The sequence below is a fragment of the Vicugna pacos genome, chromosome 34 (genome assembly GCF_048564905.1).
Source record: "Vicugna pacos chromosome 34, VicPac4, whole genome shotgun sequence".
In the NCBI taxonomy this organism is placed as follows: Eukaryota; Metazoa; Chordata; class Mammalia; order Artiodactyla; family Camelidae; genus Vicugna; species Vicugna pacos.
Window position 1 is genome coordinate 7,674,061 of NC_133020.1, and position 25,331 is coordinate 7,699,391.

Here is a 25,331-nt window from a genome sequence, read left to right on the forward strand (position 1 = left end):
TCCTTTTACACAGTATGAATCTGAGTGTTAGCTTTTTACTATAAAAGTATGTTTCAAAAGAAAAATAAATATACAAGTGACAAATTAATTTTAAATTGTTTATGTTTAAGAATAATATCAGATCAATAATGAAAATGATTTTCAATAAAATGGACTAGTCATAAAATTTCTGGCTAACTTAAAATATTTTATTTGAATTTATGTGATACTGATGTTGGATAAATTTGTATTGATTAGTTTGACTATGGCCTACACTGATTAATTTCTAAGGAATTTCTGATTCTGTATTCATTTTAATTTATAAAAATATACCTAATTTGGGGGAGGCTATTACATGCACAAAGTAAACAGTAATAAAATGTGTATAATGAAAGTATCTCTCCTTCCTAACCCTGTTCTTCACTTGTTAAACATTAGGGAAGTTTATCCATAGAAATACGGAAAGATATCTATGATTTATATTTAAAGTTTAAAAAGTTGCATAATAGTGAATATAGGATTATCTTATTTTTAAAAAGTATGTATGTGTGTTTGTATGCACATTTAATTTAACTATTAAATATTCACTAAAATATATATGTTATTAATACATATTTTACCTTGGATATTTACTTCTGGTGTTTTCTGTTAATGTGTGGCTAGTTACTAGGGATTAGATATTTTGAAAAATGAACAATCTTTAGTAATGCTAATAAGAATCAGTTACTGATGGATTTTGTTTTTAGTTTCTATAAACGTTAATTTACATAACAAGAATGAGCTGTTAAAAACTAACGTAATATAGGAAATATGTATGTGTAGGCACTAAATCAGAGATGATATGGTAGATGGGGTATATATGGGGGGTAATACGAAGGATCATAGGAAGGGCATGCAAAGGGGTATTACTATAGAGTTAGCTTTGCTTCCTTTATTTTCAAAGCTATATTTGCTGAAGTATCTACCTTTAAAAAATTGATGAAGAAAAGGAAAAAGCAGAGTATGCTTGCTCAGACAAGCATACAAACACTGAGTCTGAATGGGAATCAGGTATAATGAAAAACATGTTCTGCAACCATTCTTGTAAAGACTAACATGTTTAATTAATGAGATACTCTGTATTGGTTTCCTGGGGCTGCCGTAACAAAGTAGCACAAACTAGGTGTCTTAAAACAATGAAAATTTATTCTTTCACAATTCCAGAGGCTAGAAATCTGAAGTCAGGGTGTTGGCCAAGCCATGCTCCCTCTGAGACCCTCGGTAGAATCTTCCTCGCCTCTTAACTTCTTGTGCCGGCCCTCACGCCTTGGTGTTCCTTGGCTTTCAACTGCATCACTCTCATGTCTGCCTCAGTTGTCACATGGTGTTCTTTCTGTGTCTGTGTTCTTACACGGCCATCTTCTTATAAGGACCCCGGTCATACTGAATTAGGGCCCACCCTTACAACTTCATCTTAACTCGATTAAATCTACAAAGATTCCATTTCCAAATAAGGTTAGATTCACAGGCACTAGATGTTAGGACTTCAGAATAACTTTCTTGTGGACAACAGTTCAACTCATAACACTCTTTGAAGTATAAACACAAATGAGATAGATAAACCAACTAACTATTCATAGATATCTGTGAATTTATTTAATCACAGTGTAAGTTTAAATTGATATGTAAGAATACACTTTGGAGTATAAAAGAGGAATACTAACTTCAGAGCTTACACAGGCATTGATACAGGGCACTCCACCTACGTGAACTCTTGTGTTGGAAGTCTGCACATCTAACAGTTGACCTGAAGATGCTGGGCAGATACCTAGAAGTGGAGAAAAGGGAGGAAATTGTGCTGAAAGGAAGATGAGAAGATCACAAAATAAAACAGACACATTTATTTTCCTTGTAGCAGAAAATGCTCATTTATGTGCCCTTGAAAGCCACCTTGTTGTCCAAAGCTGCAGATCCTGGCCCGGGTGTAGTCATTCAAGGGTTACAGTACCTTGTGACTGCAAAGGCTGTGTATGGAGTTTGTGGATGTTTTATTGTAACTTGCATTCCATTGTCACTGGGGTTGTGACTACTTTGCCAAACACACTATTGTTTAAAAAACAAAGTCGACAATTGCTGCAGTGCACTAAACAAAACCCTGTCTTTCCCTCCATGCCACTATTCTTACTATAGGAAAAGTTTTTGTGGTTTTTTTTTTTCCTTTTAACGGTACAAGGGTAAGTTTTACATCGTGATAGCACCTCAGGTTTTGGTTTACATTTTACATTGATTCCAATGTTATAAACCAAGATCAAAAGAAATATTTGAATAAAGCTGACTCAGTGAACCTCTTTGTAGTTGTGCCAGAGTTAAACATGTCTCTACCACCTATTAGGAGCCGAGTGTTGCAGTCAAAGCCAGTCCTCCCATCTGAGTGCTCCGGATGGGGAGGAGAAGACGTGGGTGCATCTGCTTGACCTTTCCTCTGGGAGACAAGGATGCCTTCTGTATTCCTGCCCTGTGCTTTCTCACAGCATTCTTAGGAGCAGTGCTGAGAAATACTAGGTCTAAGTGTAGAAGACTGATTTTCCACTGAACTATGGAAGGTTAATGGAAGATGAAAAAAAAAACCAGGAGGGAAAATGGAAGACTTTTACTTTTCCTTGGCTCTGTAAGGCTGTTACTGTAAGTCAGGGCAGCAGAAGAATGGAAATGATGGCCACTTGCCTTTTTTCATATGCATTTTGCCGGAAAGAAATACAATTAGTCATAAAGTTAATTACCTAAACTTTAAAATATTCCCAATTTCATAAATTTGAAGAACATATTACAGCGATGTGTTCTATCTGTATCTGCAGTCCCCTCAGAGGAGTGGTGAGCAAATGCTTTACACAACATTCACCGTCTGATGAGGCACATTTCAAAATTTAACTGCATACACTACTGTGCATTATTCAGTCAAAATATTATATTTCAAGCTTAATAGGAAGTGACAGCAGTATATAGAAAATTCGCAGATGGCTTAAACTTTGGCTTAGATGATAATCTTGACTTTGTTCTGAATTATCATGTTGGGTTGTATATATTTACATAGACCAGTCAGATTCTTGTCTATCAGATTCCCAAGATGTGTTGAGGTTATATAAGATGGATAAACAGATTTCTCTTTTAATGATAGAAAATGGAAACAACAACAACAAAGCTTTGATTGGCTTGAAAGATTGTACTAACCTTAGTAATGCTACTTTTTAATAACAGATAACATTTATTAAGCATATAGTTTTTTCTCAGGCATCAACGTACTTTATTTGTTTTCCCTATCTACCCACCTACCTATATGCCACTATAGATGAGGAAACTGAAATCCAGCTGGACTAAACACATTGACTAAAACGTTAGTAAAAGCAGGGCTTGAACTTGGAGATGTCTGGTGCAAAACATCATCCATTATATTATCCATTATCATTTCCTGTAGGGTCACAAATGATGCACACAGTTAATATGAGAGCAGTTGTGAAGTAACGAGTGAGTTAATCATTCCCTCATTCATTTCACAGATATTTTTTTGAACAATCGGGCTTACAGAATACTTTGACATACAACAAAACAAATGACATGCCAACCTTGTCACACAGAACGTTATGTTCTCTTGGTAAATACTTTTTTCCAGATGTGTGAATATGTATATGCAGTTGACAGGTAGCTAAGAGAAAAAGTCAGATATCGGGAAATGATACATTTCATTTAAAAACGCAGAGATATCCTGATGGGGGATAAAAAGTGGATTTTTTGATGACAGGGTGATATCATTGAAGATGGCCAGTGTCTGTCTAGGCAGAGATGGGGGAAGACACTCTAGGGCTTTGGCAAGGGGGTTTGAGCGGGGTGAATACTTTAATAGCTCAAAGCACAGAGCTTAAAATGCATTGGGTATCATCAGGGGTGATCAATAAACTAGTTTATTGGGAATAACAGACAAATGAATTGAGAAAAGGAAAACAAATTAGATTCCAAATGTAGTTTAGGATCAGGTTGGAGAAGCCCTCAATGCCACATTAAGGAGTTGAAATATATTGAAAATCTATTGATGATTTTCCAGCAAAGGAATATTCTGATCAAAATTCCATTCTCAGAAACCATTTTCATCATTGATTATTCTGCCTTAGTACACACTTGCTTGAGTTGCTTTGGGTAACAACAATAACCAAACAGTGGTGCCAAGGATGTGCTGATAAAGATCAATTTCTATGGACTTGTTTTCCATCTTAGGACATTGATAGCGGCGGTACACAGAGAGTGTAATCAGTTAGGCCCAAGTTCAGATGATGTATCCAGTCTGGATTTTATGTTACTTTTTAATAGAACTTGTATTTTACTGTAATCCTTGCAGTACTTATTTCTGCCATGAGATTTGAAGTATTTTGAGGTCCAGAAACTTGTTTATTTACTAAATAGCATGTGTTGAAGCAGACTGTAGTATATCATAGTTGTTTAATTATTGTATATTGAAATAAGGGCCTTGATGAGATGCTGGATGTTTAGTAAAATAATTACTTACTAAATGGATAAAATTTAAACAGAGTCAAAATCGTATGGCTCTGCAGCTCTGAACATTCATACCTGAGGTTTGGTGACCATGTCATAGTTTTCACATTGCTGAGATAGCGTTCATGTCGTTCCATCTTTATGAAAGCTTTCAACCCTTCATTTTTCAGGATAATGTTTATATGTCCTTTCAAATTCAGCTGAACAGTACCTCTTTGAAAAAGGATTTCCTTAACATCTTGTCTGGCTGATTAGAAGTACAGCCTTTGTGCTCGTTTTTTCTGCTTACGTAAGATTTACTGTTTATACCGATCACACTTAATCAGTCTATTTCACACTTTCTCCACCAGACTGTAAATGTCTTGAGGGCAGGGAGGATGTCATTTCATTTTTGTGTTCCAAGGCTAATCAAGTATTTGTTAGGTAGCAAATTAGTGTTAAATATTTGATGGAAGAGTGATGGATTCAAGGTTGGAAGGTTAGTTAGAAGGCTATCAAGAGGGCTCTATGATAGAGGTAGTTGAGACCTAAACAATTTTTATCTTTACAAGTGGAGAGTAGAGTAAGAATTTCAGAAATATTGAAGGGTAAGAATTAATGCGACTTGGTGGCAAATAGTATGTGAAGATAAAAAGTTAAAGATGCAGAGAGACTTGCAGTACGAAGGTGCCATTAAAGGAGGTTGAGGAGGCAAGAGTAGGACCTGATTTCTTGCTGAGACAGTTGATGGGTCTTCTTCTGGATGTAATAATTTTGAGGCACCATTGGGCAATACTGAGATGTTTAGGAAGAAGTTAGTAAGAAATTGAAATCTGAATGAGATCAGGAAAGGACATAAGAATTTACAAACCATCCACATAATGATGACATAGTGATGAAGTGTGTTGGTGAAAGAGATATTAATGGAGAATTTAGAGGAGAGAGGGATGACTGAACCTAGTAAGACACCTACTTGTAGCACATTCGGAAAAGAGTCCTGGAAAATAAATAGTGAGAGAAGAAAACAAGGAGAGGACAATTTCAGGAAAGTTAAATTTGAATTGAACGTAATTTTCTATGGGATTTTTTTTCCAGCTCTGCAGGTATAATTGACAAAATTGGTAAAATATTTAAAGATTTGATATACTTATACATTGTGAAAGGATTCCCTCATTTAGTTAATTATGTAGTTTCAAGAATATTAGGGAAGAATGGCTGGAGTCGTAATTGTTAACAGAATAATATTCTATAGTGTGATTTATAAACAGATAATTACTGATCTAGTCAGAAGCCAGATTTCAAGAATACAAAAGGGAAAGCAAGTAAGGCGATAAATTACGTGAGCAGCAGAGTTAAGGTAAGTAATTGTTTATTGGACATTTCTGTTTCCACCTAAAATAGCATACAGACCCATGGAGGATGCTTACGTGGATTGTACTGAAGTGCACTGTAGAAACACACATTTCACAAACCCTTACAGTTGTCAGTTATCTTCCCTGTGTATCTGGGAAGGTATAAAAGTTAGAGTAGACTCTTTTTGACGATCCTACTTTTTTGTATTAAGGATAAGCACACAGCCAAACCATGTCGATTTCCATGAGTAAACCATGTTTTATGAATGTGTTGTATTTTGAGGTATGACGCCAGAGTTAGTACATACTGAGGAATCGGAATGGCTGGTGTTTTTAATCTAAGTCACATGGTGCGTATCGATTGACTTGTCCCTTTATAAAACTATGCATCAGGTCTCATGTTTAAAAAAGTAAAAAGAGAATTAAATGTCCCTAAAGTTTGTTCTATGTCTAATATTTTGCATTTTATATTTGTAGCATGTGTTTCCTGAAAAGGGTTTTCTTCTTATGGTAGCTGAAAAGTGGGTTTCTGAAGACCATCATCTTCTATACCAGGATTGCAAGGACATAGTAGTAACAGAGAGAGTGAGATTAACTAAAATACCTGATCTGCTTCTCCCTAACAACAGAATTTTGTCAGTAATACTGAAAGCATGAAAGCCATTTACATTTGAAGACAGCAATAGGAGTGAAATTTAAATCCAAGTACCGCTGTAATTTAATTAATAGTAATCAACTGAAAAACACGTTTAAGTAAAATTTTGGTATGAAAGTAAATAGTTTAAAAGTGTGGAGAAAAACCTAGGTGTAAGAATTCAAGCTTTGCTAAAAAGTGAAAAAGTAAAAATTCTGTACATAAAATACGGGAAATCTTACGACCTAATATTTAACTGCATCAAGTTGATTTTTCACATTTCACCAACAAAAGTTCTATTGTTGTTTTATGGAAGTACTGGGGATTGAACCCAGGACCTCGTGCATGCTAAGCACATGCTCTACCACTGAGCTATACTCCCCCACCCTCACCCCCAAAAGGTATGTTTTTTAAGGAATCATTCCGGTAGAAATGTGGGTCTACTGTCCTGAGCTTTAGCGTGATAGATAACCCACTGGATAAGCCAGAGGTTGACTGTGGTTGAATTACTGCCTTATGTTGACAACCACCTCCCCAAAATTCTGTAGGCTACATGGGGTTTGGAAGATTGAAGGAAGACATTAAAGTTTCCACACTGTTTTCTTATTCCTTGTTCATATTCTCTCTTCCTCCCTCTCTCCTTCTCTTGTTTTTCCCCCTTTCCTTTCTCTTTCTTCTTCTTAACTACTGTTTCATAATTAAACCAGGTCCCCAGTTCTGTCATGGCCATCAGGTCGTCTCCTCTGGGTTTTGCTGATAGGCTGTCACTGGGTTTGGGTGCTGTAAAGCTGCCCCAGGAGCCAAGGGAAATGGGTCACAAGACTGTTCCTGGCAAGGCTTCTCATCTGTCTTTTAGGACAGTAAGTCCAGAGACGAAGGGGATGCCCCAGTGATGGCTATTTCCTAAACGAGTGTTTCTCGAAGTGTGGCCCAGTGCCCTCCTAACTGCTTCTCACACGGAGTGCTTTTTAATATACCTACCTTTTAACAAGGTCTCCAAAGAACTAAACGCTTTGCATTATTATCTAATTTAATTTTATAATCCTATAAGGCAGGATTATCCCAATTTTACAAATAAGGAAATGGTCATAAGGGCTGTATACGATACTCTTAAAGAAATTCTAATGAAGATGCTTGCTTGTTTTATGATATACTTTCCTCTTCCAGGGCTGTTGCTTTTGTCAGCGTAGTTTCCCAGGTGGGCAGCTGCAGTGATCTTTTCCTCCAAATGCAGTGATTTAGATGAGTATTTAGAGGAGTAGGACAGATACGAAGGGAAACAGGAAGAATAAGCTTTTCTGCTCTCCATTTGTATTAGTGGATTAACGGTGTAGATATTTAACCTTATGATTGTGTATTCAGAAGTTTTGTTTTGTAAAGAAAAGTGATAGCTAAACAGTATATTATGTCCTAATTTTGACATATTGCCATATTCTACTTACCATTAATGTGTATATTTTAAACATTCTTTTCTCACTGTGTTTATTCCTTTGGTTCATCCATCTGACAGTGATTCATTCACATGTTAACAAATATTTGTGGAGTTCTTAGTATGTTTGAGAACTGGGTTGACACAATTTCATGAAAGTCTTCTCAGCATTTTATATCAGGATTCAGACGTCTTCCATTATTCTCACTGACATTTTGGATCTCTCAGAATATTTCAAGTCTTTCAAGTGCACTGTCATTTATGCTAGTGACAAGTTTTTAAAAACTGTACATTTATATTCAATACTTTAAGAAGATTGTCAATGAAATTACATCATTGAAAATTAATCTAGGTTATTATTTATTGTGAAATGCATTATATCCAACTTTGGATTATATCCAGAGATAAAATAAGTTGTTAAACTTTATATAATTGTTTCAGGCAGAAGCAGCCATAGTTATGAAATATAGTTTGATTAATCTTATCTCTAGAATATTGTCTGTAATTTTCTGTTGGATAAACTTTGTTCAGATTAATAATATTGAAAAGGTTTTCTTTATTATGTACTTTATAAACAAAAGTGTTAGTTGAGACAGGCTGAACTTATTTACCTTGTTGAATAAACAGTTTAATAGCTGGAATATGAACCCTGCCTCTGATTCTAATAAGAGTATGAATTCTTAATTTGCAGTATTTCAAAATGGCAACCATGAGAATGAGAAAGACAATAATCTTGTATTTTTTGGAGGTAGCACAGATCATTAGAACCTTAGATTTAATTCAGCCAAACATATATTTACTGAATGCTTCTTATATCCAAGTCAGTGTTCTCAATACAGGAAATATAGCAGAGGACAAGACAGAAAGCCCTAAATTTATGGCTCTCCAATGAGAAGAGTCAGATTATAAATGTAATGAATAGGTAAAACAAATCGTTTTGTATCACATACAAGTAAGTGATACGGGGAAATGTGGTGTGGAGATTGGGAAATGTAGGGGATGATAACTTCATAAATTCTTCCTGAGGAGATGACATTTGAGCAGACTTGAAGGAGATGAGGGGGAGAGCTATGTGGGTAACTAGGGGGCAGATCATTGTGTTAGAGAGCAGAGTACAAAGGGCCTGGCATGTCTGAAGGACAGCAAGGAGCCCAGTGTGGCTGGAATGAAATGGGCTGAGGAGGCCAGGTGGAAGTAAGTTCAGAGAGGTGAGGGGCCCGGACGATGGAATGCTGGAGGCTGTTAGGGGACTTTGGATTTTACTGAAAGGAGTGAATACTGTCAGAGGGATCTGAGCAGAGGAGTGCTGTGAAACGTCTTAGCCATCAAATATTTCTTATACTTCCAGACTTCTCTGGAATAGTGCCGTAGTTTTAGAAGTTTCCAGAGTTTTGCCAGAACTTTTAATTCCAAATCATTTAGGTACATGGAATTTGCTCTCACTACTGGACCTTTTTTTTTTTTTTTTCCCCAAGCATCCATTAAGACCTGCTCTAAGATTTGGATTTCTTGTATTTGAACCAAATAAGCAGAATTTACAGTTTTCAGTCTTTTATTCAGAAATATTTATAGCCAAAAACTCAAGTGGAGGCTGACTCAGTGGTCCTATCATGACTTCATAATTCAGAAATTTGGCCAGGTGACCCACATATCCTGATGCTTTCAATAAAAGCATGTTCTGTAGCCAAGATGTACCTGTCTATGTCCTCAACACTTTAAAAGCAGATTTCTGAAACACTGCCCTCAAAATATTAGACAAAACTTAATAATATCTTGTAACCTGGTTGTGCGAGTACCTAGTCTGAGAAAAAAAATGCTACTTTCCTTTTAGAAGAGTTCAAAGAATTAGGTACCAAAGGCGGGCATCAGAAGTCCATTGCAGCAATATGACTTAAACTAATTATGCATCTGGTGGTGGTTAAGACCGCTTTGAAGCTGTATTTTTCAGGTTTGGCATTCAAGTTAGACTCATGTTTTGCTCTTTTTTTAAGATATATAAAATACAGTTGCTAATTTCTCCTTAAGTAAAAAATATCTTTTGTGAAATAGTACAGAGATAAGCATGCAAGCTTAGCTCCACCTTCTCTCATGTAGTTATAATAAATATGCTTTACCCTAAAGCTTTGGCAGTGTGGAAAATGTTTAAGTGCAGACGTATAATGTTATATAAGAATGAATAAGCACAGTAAATTAGAATGGAACTTACTATATTGCTGATCTCTAGGTAGTCTTTTGTTAGTTCTTTCATGCATTGGAATTGTAAAACTCTACTGTCTTGCAGTTAGGAACAGTTGGTCTTCAATTAGGAGATCCAGTTTAGGAGCTAAATACAGTTTGAGAGTTTAATCCAGATTTAATCCCTCCTACCTAGTTCCTAGTAGAATATGAAAATTTCACCACCACTGATAACCATTTTTTTTTTTGCCTGTCTGTTCTCCAGCTTCCACTGTCATTAAACAACTCCTTGATAAAATTTTAAGCGTTAGTGCTGCAACTCAGCTATGAATATGTGCTCTTTGCTGGTAACTTATGAAATTCCAACTGCACATTCAAATCTACTTTTCTTGTGCCCTCTCTCTGAAGTGTATCCCCCAGGGAAACTTAAAAGTCTTTAGAATAATGATACATTTACTTTCCCTTCTTTTCTCCATTGACCATCGTGATCTTATTGGGTTCTGAGGGGCTTTGTTCAATGTTGCATCACACTTCCTACTAAGAAAGAAAGAATTCAGCTGCCAGGCAAGACTTTAGACAAAAGGACTGTGGATGGAATGGCAGTATGTAATTTGAGTTGTAAGCACCGTGGATTCATTGTAGTTTAGAAGTTTTCATCATAAGCGAGTTGTAGTTAAAAGGATTTGGTAGACGATTGAGTATCGATAGGTAACAGTTAGGGTTTTCCAGACTTCCTTTTATGTGGCGGAATGGGAGCTGTGTATCAGTCAGGTTCAGACTCTTAAATTACACCCTCCCTCTTGACCTTGTCTTCCAGACTCCAGAGTATTTTTTAGTTTATTAGTTAAATACTACCCGGTCATTTAAATACCAGAAAGCTCCATTTTGGGGGAAGATTGTTTCCAGCAAGGGAAAATGGTAATCAATAGAGACGTTGCAGATACTTTTATATTTTGCACACACACACGTGTGCACACAAACACACACATTCCTGAGGGTGGCCTTCTGTAAACTGTAGCTTCATTGTATGACAGCAACCTTTGGAAATTCACTAACTAATAATGCACAGCAAAAGCTCTGTTCTGTGGCTAGTTCTACCCACAAAACTCCCATTCAGCATTTTTTCTGTTTTCCTGGATTATTTGAACAGTTAATAGGCACATACACATGAGCACACACTCAAACATACATGCTTCTCCCACATCACAAAAACCACCCTCGCATTTGGCTCTCATCTGATCCTCAATTTAGCCACAAGGCAAAACTTTTAACAAGCTTGTGTTAACTCTATTAAAAAGGTATCCAAAAGTAGTCTCAAAAAGTAATATTTGAGGAACGTAGTTGAGGTAAGGAAAGGGGAAATTATATTTAAAATCATAATATAACTTTTCTGTACTAAACAGAATAGAATCTCTGGGGCATCTCTTGCTAGTGTTTTTCATCAATTCTCTGTCCTTTGAAAAATCTCAAGAGAAGTCCATCCTTTAAACATAAAGGATAGTAGCTCTAGGTACTTGATGATATTGCAGTTTATTCTCGAGGGTCTCTTATTTATATTTGTTTTTTTAATACATTAGCGGGTTATCAGAAATCATCTTTCTAATCTAAGTTAAATGGTACAGTTTAAAAACTGTTATTAAGAGATAATTAGCATTTGTAGGAGAGTCTAAATTTTGTTTGACTAAGAAGCAATACTATTTTAAAGCTGATGCTCTAAAAATGAGATATTCTTTTGTAAACTAAATAAATGAGCCCTAACTTAATCAGTATTTTTATCAGGTGAATAGATGAGCATATATATCTGACAGTCATAATTTTATGAAAAAGGCGAAATTCAAAACTATTTGTCTTTTGCAGAAATATTGTTCTTAAATGTCCTTATTCCAGGAACACAAAATATTTCCAGTAAGAATTGTGTTTTTGTTTTTCTTACAGTTATTAAATGGCTACTCTGTGAAAGACATTATCCTTTCAATGCAGGGAATGCTTAAATAAATAAGACCTGACCTCTGAGTACCAAGGGAGAAAGGAAGAATAGCCCTAGCATTTCATGGCAGTTTTCTTATGGCATCTCATTTAATCTGGTAGTTCATAATCTCCCAGGAGACAGTGATACCTGTATCTGTAACTGTTAAACAGCAGAACTTGTGAAAAAGTATTCTGACATCAACTATATGATTGTATCCTTGGAAACTCTCATAGTAAGAGAGTTTAAGACCGAGGTAATTAGAATTTAAAAGTCAGCCTCTATAAATGTATATTTAGGTAAATACTGGCAAATACATATATATAATGCTTACTTTTATACTCACTAAAATAAACTAGTGAGAACAGCATATTAAAGAGAAAGTCAATAAAGTTTTTCATATCATATGTGAGTGTATTAAAATAGAAGGTCATTCCTTTTTAGACAAAACTTTTCCAATATTCTTCCCCTGTGGTTTCAGTGAAATGCTTAATTCATTTTACACCAATCATTTCAGTGAAGAATTAAACGGAAAGCACATGCATCTTTATAGGTTTATCTTTAACAAAACAAACAGCAAAACAAACAGTCACCATACCCTGTGAAAGTAAGCAGACTGGAGAACCATTGCCTCTCAGGAAAGTTGATAGAAAATATACCCAGGTCACAAATTGTAAGAAGGCACACAGTCTGTGTCCTGCGATGCGGAGTCAGCAGTGAGAATCTCTTAAAGTTCTGCCCCCCGGGTGCCTCTTGCCTCATCCTTACCCAGCTCCGAAGGCAGAACCCAGGTTTATCTTGCTTCTGGCTCCACCATGTAGTCGCAACATTCATGAAGGTACTAAATTCAGAATGTTATTCCCTACAGCTTCATGTGATTTTGCTTAATCCTCCTACAACTTTATCTTGCTTAACCTAAACATGCATCAAGCAGTTGAGTAAATTCTGCAGAAAGACAGGACCCTTTTAAAACTCTCTGTTCCCCATTCTTAGATCAGGGATTTGATGGGTTTCCTAAATACAGAATGTTTTTAGTGTTTATGTAGGCATTCTGTTTGTTTTTCCTTTAGTCTAATTTAGTTGATTCTTAAACAGTAACTTTTAAGCATATGAATGTTTAGGATTGGGTATCACAAAATGCTTACTGTACCTTCTGGGCAAATAAAAAGATTTTCCAGGGTTATTTTCTTTATAAGCTACTTTTGACTAATGTACTGATTTTAGTCTGTCCCTCACCCCGGGAGTGTAGCAGGGTACACGGCATTGAGTAGGCCCTTAATAAATGTCTATTGAAAAAATGGCTTCTACCGTAACTACCAATTTTTTACTTTAAAACGTGGAGTCACTTGTGATTCTCATGTATTTCATCAAGAATGCTTGCAGCGGTGAAAAAAGTATACAAATATATATCCACTTATTTTCACATGAGGAGAATTTACAGTTAGGGGAAGATTACTGTAATTTCAGTGGAAGTTCTAAAACCGCTAGGTGAAAGTCTTGTAAGGGGAAAGTTTCAAGTTTTTCCCATATTTGCCTGGTTTTGTCTTTGAATTTTTTTTGCCTTGATAATTGGGTTTAAATTTCAGAAACCTTAATTAAGATCTCAGTGGCTTTCTCTATAACAGCCCATATTACATATGTAATTTTCATACATAAAAATCCAGACTCATAAGTACAATTAATTTTTTTGCTCATTAGGAGTAAACTGATAAAGAGCTGTGGGATGATTTTACCCCATATCCTCTACTAATTTTTGCTAGACTGTCTTGTCTACAGACATATTTGAAACAGGTAAACCTTTTATTTTGCTATTTGTCAAACTGTGGGAGCATCAGTATTTCAGTTAATCTGTGCTGTTTGCAAAGAGCCACATTAGCCACCACTTACAAGTTAGTTACTGGGTCCCAGTAACTCATATAAACAAACCACTCTAAATGCATGGCCAACATTCACAATTCAGATCATCTTGTTTTTTGTTTTTTGTTTTTTCAAATTGGCTGAATTTGTAGTCGAATTCATCCAAACTTTAGGATTTGTTGTACTTTCACAAGAACACAGATTGTGGATACGGAACTTGTAATAAAGTTTCAATAGAACGTAGTAGTCTTTATAAGGCTCAAAATAGCTGTCAATGGCCAATTCATTAAACACTGCAGATGAAACACAGTGTTCTACCCCAGTAAAAACAACTGGAAATTCAAGCATGCTTCCACATTTAGGCAAACCATGTCTTAGAGAACAGAGAATAGAACTGGAACACAAAATGCTTTATTAATTACTCTGTATTTGTAAGTTGGACCCTAGAACATTTTTTTGTCTGTGTAGCATGAGTATGAATGGCATTGCACACCTATGGTAATAGCCACTTTGTCTTAAAAAAAAAAGAAAAGAAGTGCTTCTCTGTAATCAATGTGTGATGTCGGGTAGATGGGTTGAAAAAAAAATAGAAGTTTGCGCTGAAATTTTGATCCTCAACAGCTGGAAACTGGTAACATGGCTTATTGAGATAGGGAACACTGCAAGCATTGAAAAAAATAGGGTTTTGCCAAGTCCAAATGTCAATTTAGCTAATTACTTACTGTAAGAATATAGGCAACTTTTCCTTCATTATAAAGGAATACTAATTACCCCCCTCACAGAGCAGGTATAAGGATTAAATGAGATTACACACGGAAATCTTGGTCCTTGGAATGTACTCAGTATTTGGATATTGTTCACAGAACTTTCCTGTGTGTTTTTGTGTGTGTGTATGTGAGAGAGAGAGACAGAGAGAGAAAGGGTAGGGGACAGGTCTAGAAGAAGAGACAGTGAAGTTGTTGTAAGAGAAATACTAGAACTGAGTGTAGTATCATAAAAATGGCTGTTGAGTTATTTATTGCATGCATCATAGCCAGTTCTTGATAAAATTTTTCTTTCTTAAAGCAATACTTTTCCTAAAAACTTTATCCAGATTTAAGAGATGCTCATGTATATTTTGCAAATCATGAGATGATTATGAAATAATAAAACTCACAGAAACATAGAAAAATTATTTACATGAAGAGAAATAATACCTTCTGGCAATTAAGTAGAATGCATAAACTGGGACAATTAAAGCAAATGTTACTCTATTATGTACTTTTGTTCTCCAGTTTTATAGTTACAGTGATCAACGCCCAAACTGGTGGGTACATTCTCTATGAATGTATTTTCTATATTTGATGATCTTGTGCACAGATTAAAGATTTGTTACTAGTTTACCTTACATGGTTAGTTCTCTTAAGAATACTTATAGCAAACATTTAATTCATTCAAAGAATGACTTGTGGGGTTGAGCTTGATAAAGCTGAAGTGTTAAATTTTACTGAAAGACATAGATTTGTTGTTTTTGAAAAGTATGGAACGTATCAGTGTTCATATATATATATATATTATGTATATAATCTTTTAATTTTCCTCTTCACATATGTCTAGTAATATCCAGACCAAGAAGATTTGCTTTGCTTTGTTGTATTCAAACAATAGTAAAAGTGATTTTATGTTCTATTACCTTTTTCTCTGATCTCCTTGTAGACCTTGAAATTGAAGTTGGCATATTTGTAAATATGATTTTCTTCCCTAGGTCTTTTTAAAGTTTATTTACTTGGCATATAAATTATTTTGAGAATTCAGTGGTAACTTTGGCTATATTGACACAATAGGAAATTAGCTTTCAGAGATCTAGGTTACTGGTTCTCTGTGTGCTACTACTATGTAGGTAATTGGTTCCAACATTATAACTTAAAAATTGAGGCTGTCAGTGCATAACTCAATTCTTGAAATGGGTTAGGCAAGAAAGTTGAAGTGTATAACACAAATATGAATCCTGTCTGTAGCAGTTTTAACTTTGAAACAGCTAGCCAGGCACAATCTATATTGAAACCAACACTTAAGAAGGGTGTTTGAATGGACAGATGAACACCCCTACCCCCTTATAGAAAAACAGTAGGGAAAGCTGGCTTACTTAGGAATCTTTCCCAGTCGTAGTGATATATTTGCACTGGTTAATTCTTATATTCTGGGCTTCTTGTAATTAATAGCATGTGGCCAAAGAACAGTTTAAAACTCTCTGGCTTGCATAGATATTTAACCCTGACTTTGCCCTTATATATACATGATGCTTTAATTTAGAGAGTAATCTAAAAAGAAACATTGTATTCTCCTTTAAGAATAGACTAAAGGCAAAATAAGGAAAAATCACAAGTAATGTTTAACCTTCTCCTTGATATCACGTTTACTAGAAAGGGTATTTTTTGTTTTATCACTGCTGGTAAGAAAAGGAAAAAACATGTTTTCATTGACTGTTATTGCAAATAAGTATTATTACCGGTGGACTTAAAATATATGTTAGTGACAGGGTAAGACAGCCTTTGAAAATGTTAATGTAATTTAATGTTTTCTGTTAGAAAAAATGATCAGAGTTAAATTATGAAAATGGATAATCTTTGATTGCATTATGATTCAGTCATCTATTTAATTCTTTCTCTTTCTTTTCTTTCTCTTTATTTTCTTTCTCTCTCTTTGTTGCATTCCTTCCCTCCCTCCCTCCTTCCTTCCTTCCCTCCCTCCCTCCCCTTCCTCTGTTTCAGAGATGATCTATGTCATATGTCATATTAGATGTCAGGTAGAAAAGATACAAGAATTACTGATACATAAGAACTGTGAATCACTATATTATACACCTGTAATAATATTGTAAAACAACATGCTTACTTAAAATTACTGCTATAATTCCTACCTGGTAATAGGAGACCCCAAAATTCCCATTCAGTATTCTTTGTGTTGTAAATGTTTTGGGAGACCAGGAAGGACGTCTGAGAAATAGGCGAGGAGAACAGTCAAAAAGAAAGCTGGTTTCATCTACCACCTCATGCCTTTCTCCTTTATGCATAGTAATTTGTGTACCTTTCTTATACAACTGAATTTCTTGGACATATTTTTTTCTTGTATTAGTCATAGAGATTTATGATTTTATACTTAAGCTTTTGAGAACATTTGTACTTAAATGTGTACGTTCTCCAATCTGAAGAAAAGATTCATGGACAGACCTTAGGGGATAGGTTACAGATATTCTCTGTGGTCCTTAATATACTTATTTTTATCTTATATGGGACTTCTGCAGCTACAGTAAACACAGAAACAGAGCAGTGTATTGGTACTTATTTATTTCTATTTTTAAACTGAGTACCATTCTCCATTTCCAATGAATGATACCTGGCATGCATTATATGCTCAATAAATATTTATTGAAATCAATCTAGTAAGCAATAATGATTTATACATTCCATGTTCTTGTTAAATTGTGTAAAACCATACTCTGTTGTTTAATTATTGTCAAAAGCCCAGTTGCAAAACAGAGTATTCATATCTGATTACTCTTAGTCTAAGAGTAATTTTCTAAATGTTTCAAAATTTTATCCCTAGATGAAACAATTTCATGTTCCATTCTTAGGCCATTGTACAGTTGCTTTTATTAAACTGTGCTTTGGCATTATATCATTAGTCTGAATTGAAGAATTTAAAAAGAAACGTTCATAAAAGACATGCTATGGCAAGGATATAGTTCACTAAATCAAATCAGGTGTTTCATTAATGAGGACCCACGGGAAGATTTTCACTCAGATTTGTGCAGCAGGAAAAGCTTATTTATACCTATGCAGCTGATTTGTTTGTCGCTGATGGACATCATAAAACTGTAAACTGGTTTGTACATGCTACTCTGTGAGCTGACCCCGGCAGTTCATTTTATTTCAAATCTTTCTTTTTCTACATTTTCTCACTTATTTTTATTGTTGCATTTTATGTCTACCTATAACTCCAATTCTTTTTTTTTCTTTTTTTAATAAGCAGAGGGCATAAAAACAAGAATGAATATTTCAGTTCTTTCAAGACACTTTCACATCTATTTTGGCTATCAATCATACTTTTTATTACACCTACTATAGTACCCAGAGAAATAGCAATATTAAATAAATATATGAGCTGTTATCCTTTTCGCTGTGTTCACATGATAAGACAACTTTCCTTCTTCTCAGATTGTTATTTCTTCTGCTGCGTCTCAGATCCAAACGAGAGCACTTTCTCATTTCCCCCTTATTTCTACCCTGCTGATGTTGGTGAGACATGGTTGAACCTTGAACCATAATATCATGAATTTGTATCCTTGAAATCTTATTTTACTTTACAATAAGCCAAAGTATCTTCGATTGATTAGAAGGTAGCTTGCAGTATGGTTTGTTTCTTGAGTTATGCAGTGTTACACACAGTACTGTGTTCTCATAATAACAACTTAAAATTCCCATGTTAGCAATGAGTTTTTCTAATAAGAAATATAATTATAATTATAATTAGGTTGGTATTGATACACTTCATATGGCAGTGTTCATCATATGTGCAAACCTTTGATCAAGGCAAATGTGTAATTCTCTTTAACCAATAATAAGGAAAAGAAATTTTTAATTGCCTTTTAGTATAATATAGTATAAAACATTTGGGCTAGAATTCAGGAGGCAGAGTCTAGTCCATGCACTTCTGCTGACTCAACGTAAAATCTAAATATCAAATTACTTTGTCATTTCTGTTTCCCATTTGTGTCACATTTAAAACTACCCTGAACAATACCTTACAATGACATTTTTAGGATGAATAAGATTTTAGAGTCTCATTGCTCTCTATTCAAAACTCATTGATACAAAATTTGTTTTCTTAAGAACACAGAAGCATTTTAACTCCAATACCTTGTAAAATTACATGACCATTATATTATACCCTTGATATTTTTAAGAAGTTAAATGTACTGTAGAGTAGACTTATATAACCTTAAATTGTCAAAGCCATTTAGTTCAGCTCTAAATTGGTTTGTGGAATTTTATATATTAACCAATATTTACTGTGTGCCCACTTTGTCTTAGACACTGTTCTAACTCTTGGGGATACGAAGAAAATAGGGAAATAAGATATAGTCCCTTCTCTCAGAGACCATACTGTCTCCCAACAGAGACAGAAAAAAAGTGTGTAAATTATAGCACACTTTTACAGATGTTTTGGTAGGACAGAGCTGATACTCAGCACGTACACATTAGTTACATTGAAATTACTCTGTATCATTGGTTACTAGTCAGTGTCTCAAGGCCCTGAATGCCCCGTTACTACTCGAGATGTCTCTGCCCTTCCCTACCACCTTGGCCTCTCTAAAATCCAAGGATTCCATGCCTGACCGTTAAAATGGGGTTTCCATGAGCATGCTTTAGTTAGTGGGTCTGCAGTACTCATTGTTAAGTGTTTTAGTTCTTTTTCTTTTAAACAAATTTTGAATATAAGCCCAGGATACAGATTGCATAGTGATATCCAAATCAAACTGGGGTCTCAGAGAGGGCTTTCTGAAGGAGGATGTGCTTAAGCTGACTTTAAAAAAACAAGTGAGCATTAGTTAGAGGAAAAGAGAACGGTGGCTCTTTATAGCATCCCCGGTAATTAGTTCATCATTCAGTCCTTATTTGAACAAGTCTTGAGTCATGAGGCAACTGAGTTTGTGAGGGATACCTTCAGTTCTCAAAAACTTCTTTCCCTTATGGGGCTGGATTCAGTTAAAAGTATACTATCCACACCTTCATCCTTGTTTCATCCTAAGCTAAAAATAATTGCCAGATATGAATTCTGTTTTGTGCTTAGTGAGTTTGAATTCCTTTTTGAATATAATTATGAAAGAATTGATAATGGGAAAAAAGTGAACTGAAAGTTCTTTGGTATTTCCTAAAATAGCATGTTTATACTACTGACAGCATTGGTACTTTAGAATTTCAGATCTCTTCCTGATCCATATATTCAAAATCTTAGGTACTTTACCATATGATTAACTTTCATGTACCATGAGTACTTGCTTATCAATTATTTGTACTGAGATAAACCTGGAGACAGTTCATTTTTAATGAATAGTTAATTTTAAAAATATATAGCTTGAAGGTATGTAGTTATGTGGGTCTAGTTCATCCTCTACCTCTCCACCCCAGTACTTGGGACGGAAAGAAGTTCTGGTTTACCTAAAGCTAAGTAACTTTGGCAGAGAACCCATGGGAGAAATAGTTCATTCTGACCTTTGTTGTTCTGCCTTACAAGAACTACATGGGCAGTATTAGTGATTCTCAAACTGTCGTCATGGTGAACCCTGCCTTTCGCTACTAAAATCAAAAGAACAGTCTTACTAAATCATAAAAAAAGAAGACAAGAACATGTTAATAGAAATTATTTGCTTAATTGTGTTTTTCTTTTAAAATTTTTCTTTTAAACCTTTGATGCTGTTCCTTGCTTATCTGATACAAGACAAATGAAGAATGGTGCAGGTAAATATCAATACAAATGTGAAAACAGTGGAAGTTGCTTAGCATAACATGTGTTTTATTCATGGATTTGTCACACTTTGAAGTTCTAGTTACATATCTACTCTACTGATAAAATTTCTTCTAGAAAAATAATTCCTGAATGATAGGAGCATTGGCCTCCTACAGGCACACTGTGAGGTCTAGGTTTTTGCCACTAGAAAAATAGCTGTTTATTAAATATTTATTAAATTGAAATAAATTAGTTATTTCCAAAATAGTATTTTATTCCATTCATGTCATCATTTTCCCAGAATTTTCTTAAAATTTCTTATTTACCAATCAGGATATAAGCAATAATTATTATCATTGAAAAGAAAAATGTGTGTTAAAATAAGGACATTTTATAATTTAAATAAGTATATACAGTGGTTTGAACTTATTGCCTAAAACCTGTTACCAAGAGTGTAGAATCTACCTTTCAATATTCTAAGTGGGAGGATGTCTTTCTGGTACGATTGAAACACCAGCTGTTGTGGAATAAACCAATGATTTCTTATGATATTTATCCTATTTTACTAAGACTTCATTATCCTTAGGAAAAGAATTGGGTGAGTATCAGAAAAAGAATGGTCTAATGGTTCTTTTTCAAATAAAAGACACTGAATTTATAACAGAAAAATTGTTCTTATTTTAAATTCAAAGACGCTTAGATAACTTGTTTTCACTTCTATTTTAAATACCTTCTTCGTCTGCTTCCTTGTTTGTAATTCTGGTCCAAACATGAAAAAGAAATGCCAACGAAAATGGGAGAAAAAAAATTTAATTTAACACCACCATGAAAAATACCTATAATTCTTCTATTCTCATTTAATTTTAGAGAAATTAAGTAGATTTAAGTGGACTTATTAAAGTTAAGGAATCATGTTTTCTTTACATCAAAAGGTATTCCCAGTGCATTCTAGTGTTTATATTTTTCAAACTGTAAATCACTTTGTGTTTTATGAACACTTTTTAAAAATACATAGTGTTAATTAACATTATTATCCGTATAAGTGATTTATTCTTGGGTTTTTAATGAGTGAATTTGGAATTGATAAAAAACAGAACAAAAATTTTGTTCAGCTATGTATTTTGTTCATAGAATTCTTTCTTAGGAAAGCAATTAGATAAAAAAATAACCTTTGGAAATAAACATCAAAATTTACTAAATATTTTTAATGATTTAGACTTTTTATTGAAATGTTTTTATTTTATTTTGCAACCTTCATCCACTTTAATTTTTTCCACAAATAATTCAGTGTTTCGTTTAAACACAAATGACACCAATTCAGCATTTATACTAATCCTATAACAACAAATGGGTAAAAATGGAAAAATCAGGTATTTAAGAAAGTAAATTTTGATGTACAAATTCTAACAGTGAAACATGAATACTATGACTGTCCAAATGTCTAAATTCTCAATAAAAGCTGTCAGGTTGGAAAACAATCACCTCATAAAATTTACTTTATGTAACTCATGTTATAAATGTTTTTTTTTTTAAATGTGTATCAAAGGAACTTGTCAGGTGTTGTGATCTTTCCCAAAGAGGAAGTGCAAAGCTTTGACTAAATAGATGACAGGGCTTTTTTTTAATGCCATGAAGAAAGCACTGCAATACTTCTTCAAAGCTGAAATAATCAGTAGACCTTTGGAGAAGTCTCTGTACGCCACAGGATCATTTTTTGTTCCATGTCCCCATTTTATTTCTGTTTATATGTGAATGTATGTATTAATCAGAGAAATCAGAAAGCTATCCATGGATCTAGATGGAACTTAAGAGGTTCTCTCATCCAGTCCATCTCACCAAGGAGCAGCCTACGATTTAAGTGGCTTAAAGCTATTCAGTGACTAACAGAAGAGCCAGGGAAGCAACGAGGTCCTCCGTGCACAAGCATGTGCTTCCTCCACTTCTCCTTGTTTACTAGTTAAAAAACCTAAAATAACCAGGTCACAGAAGTTTAATTTATTTCTTATAGCAATCCTCCGGGTTATTAACTCCATGGAAGTGACAGTATTCAATTTGTTGTTCATTGCTGAATTTCCAGATGTTTGTCCAATGTCTGGTTCACAGTAGGATCTCTATAAATATTTCTTGAATGTTGTAGCAGTGAACTTTAATGGCCCCTTTGGAGTCTCTCAGTTCCATGTCAACCGAACATTAACAAAATATCTGACAAATTTTGTATAAAATTTGGGTAAATTTACTATAAAGACAAAAATAAAATGAAAATTTATTTGTCCTTGATGGTTTTCATATGCTAGTCGTTTAATCTGTGGATTAATATCTTCCTCTTTGCTCTTGCAGCAATATTATTAGTATTAGTATCATTTTCTATTTGCTAGAATAAGGACAAAAGCAAAGTCTTCTAGACAGAGAGTCGTTTTCAAATTATATTCATGTTTGGCTAAATGAAGTGAACTTCACTTTCACTCAGTTACTCATCATTTGGTCCAATTGCTAACTATTTAAAAATTTTTGCTTAATCCTATCTGATCAAACAAAATCATTTGATCATCCCCTAACCTCCCCAAATGGGTAGAGCTTTCAGGATTATACAGTGACTAAGGGCCTGTTCATTGCATCAAATTACTATTTCTTATACTTACAGAAGCTAAGCATACTTCCTCTAACTTTCACTTATTTGACATTTATTTAACATTTAAAAGTTGTTTTGTATAATTTGCACATTGATTAGCAAGGTAGGCTCTCGTAGAACTTACATTCTAGTAGATGGAGATTATTTCCTATAATGTACGCTATGAAGAAAATATATCCCTGTAATAAGCAGTGACTGATAAGCTAATTTAGATAATGGTCAGAAAAGGTTGGCAAAGGAAGTGGCATTTGCATTGAGAACTAACAAGGATGGTAGAGTGTTTTGTTTTTTTTTTCATAAGAAAGGCTTTCAAGGTATCTTATGGAAGAGCATTCATTAACTTGGTGATCAGATAGCTTACAGGCTTGTAAATCTGATTTTACCAGCACAGTGAGAACAGATCCGTCTTCCTGCAGTAGATTCACTTCATCTAAGCTCAAGAGATTAATTTATTTAACCAAAATGCAAAAATATGCTTTCAGAATAAAGAATAACTACTACAGAATTCAGAGTACTGAAAATCCTTACGGAAAACCTTTTTCTCTTCCTGTAGATAGATTCATGAGGAAAGCCAAATAATTGTCTTAAAGATGCTGGTAAGCATATTATTGGAACAAGGGAGTTACATGGGTTTGTTATTTATAGCTAACATACCTACAACAATAAAGATGTTTTTGCCGATGGGACTGACTTAGGTTGGCTCTAAGTTTAGGTGTCCATCTCAACCTTAGGGATGGTCTAGCCAATGTGCTTGTTTTGGTTGAATCTTTCATTCTTTTTCCCTCTATTCATCCAACCTCAGTCTTTACCTGCCCCACCCCTACCCCCAATTTTTGGATGCCCAGAACTTTCTCTCTGACTGACATTTTGTTTTTAGATACATTAATCCCTTCAAACTAAGTACCTTAGGACCTGAAGAGCCATCCTTCTTTTACATATCTCTGATTTTGTCCATTATGTTTTGATTCTGAGTTTTTAAGCTCTCTATTAGAGAGTTGTACTTTTTACTACCAAATAGTAAAATCTGCATATATTCACAGTCTTTATGTCTATCTAGTTGAAGATGATTCAAGATAAAAGCTTATATATAGAAGAGTGTGATTCTCAACTATTATTAAAAATGTTATATATAATACATAATATAAAAACATAAATTATATATATAATAGAGATATTTTTAGCTCTATACTTCTATCCATTCTGAGCCTTTCCTTAGGGTTGAAAACTGAAAACATGCTAGGATACCTCATGATATGATAATTGAGATTAGAATGAAGTACATGTTTGTTGCATGCCTCAAATGTGCCAGATATAATGCCATGGAAGTGTCCATTTAAAAAAAAAAGTATATATATATATATATATATTCAATTTCATCATGAAATCTCAGTCTTTTTAAGTTCCCTTTAGTTTCTTTTAACCTTAAAAAGTTATTTTCTGTCAGTTTAACAATCATCATGACTCATTGTTCCAGTTTAACTCAGCCTAAATAAAAGTAGTGTCTGGATTTGGCCTTTAATTTAGCTGCAGTTTTCCAAATTCTTTCAACTGTGTTGGTTTAGGAATAAAGAAAAAACATACTCTCCAAAGAAAGACTGATTGTATTCTGAAGAACAGACAGGGAAGAACACAGAGGGAGGGAGAAAGAGGAGGAGAAAGAGCGGTAGGGGGAGAGGGAGAGAGAGAGAGAGGAAATAGAACATATTTAAGTATGTTTTAAGTTTTACTTCGTGTCCAGTTTTCTTTGGTTGATATCTTTCTCAGATAGAGTATTAAAAAATAGCTTTTTAAAAAATAGGTTTTAAAAAACTGAAATATTTTAGATAGTCTACCTGAAACCTTTTTCCCTTCTTTTACTTTTAATAATGTAAAAGTAATTTTTGAATTATTTTAAATGCAGGAGGATAGTGAGTAATAAAATTAAACTATGTTTTGTTTTCCCTTATTTTCTTTTCAAAAAGGACAGTCACAGCTGTTTTTAACAATCAGACCTTGTGTGCGTGCATGTTTTCTTTATTTCTGTGTTTTTTTGCAATTATCTATTACTAACAGTCATCTGTTAGCAGTATCATAACATAGATTAGAAAGGAGGCAGCTTTAGCCATGTGGGTAGTTGGCCAGAGTGGAGATGAGAGATTTAGGGAAAAAAAAAAATCCTCCAAAGCAGCAGCAGACATTTCTATTAAAAGCACAAAAGAAAAGATGTACAGAAAAGTCGAGCTCCTACTTCTCACGTAGGTAAGAAATCTTACCTTTGGTGCCTTGCCCTCTATCCAAAATATGGGTACTGTTATCACAGTTTTCATAGAACATTTAAGCTC

The 25,331-nt window shown here is 34.4% G+C and overlaps 1 protein-coding gene and 1 non-coding gene across 6 annotated transcripts in view; one reads left to right on the plus strand and one right to left on the minus strand.

The window, feature by feature from the left end:
- SOX5 (SRY-box transcription factor 5) overlaps positions 1-25,331 on the plus strand; it is a 377,294-nt gene that overhangs the window by 133,653 nt on the left and 218,310 nt on the right. The gene's annotated exons all lie outside the window — the stretch shown is intronic.
- On the minus strand, positions 6,776-6,847 carry TRNAA-AGC (transfer RNA alanine (anticodon AGC)). The gene has a single exon. It is a non-coding gene; the product is annotated as a tRNA-Ala (tRNA).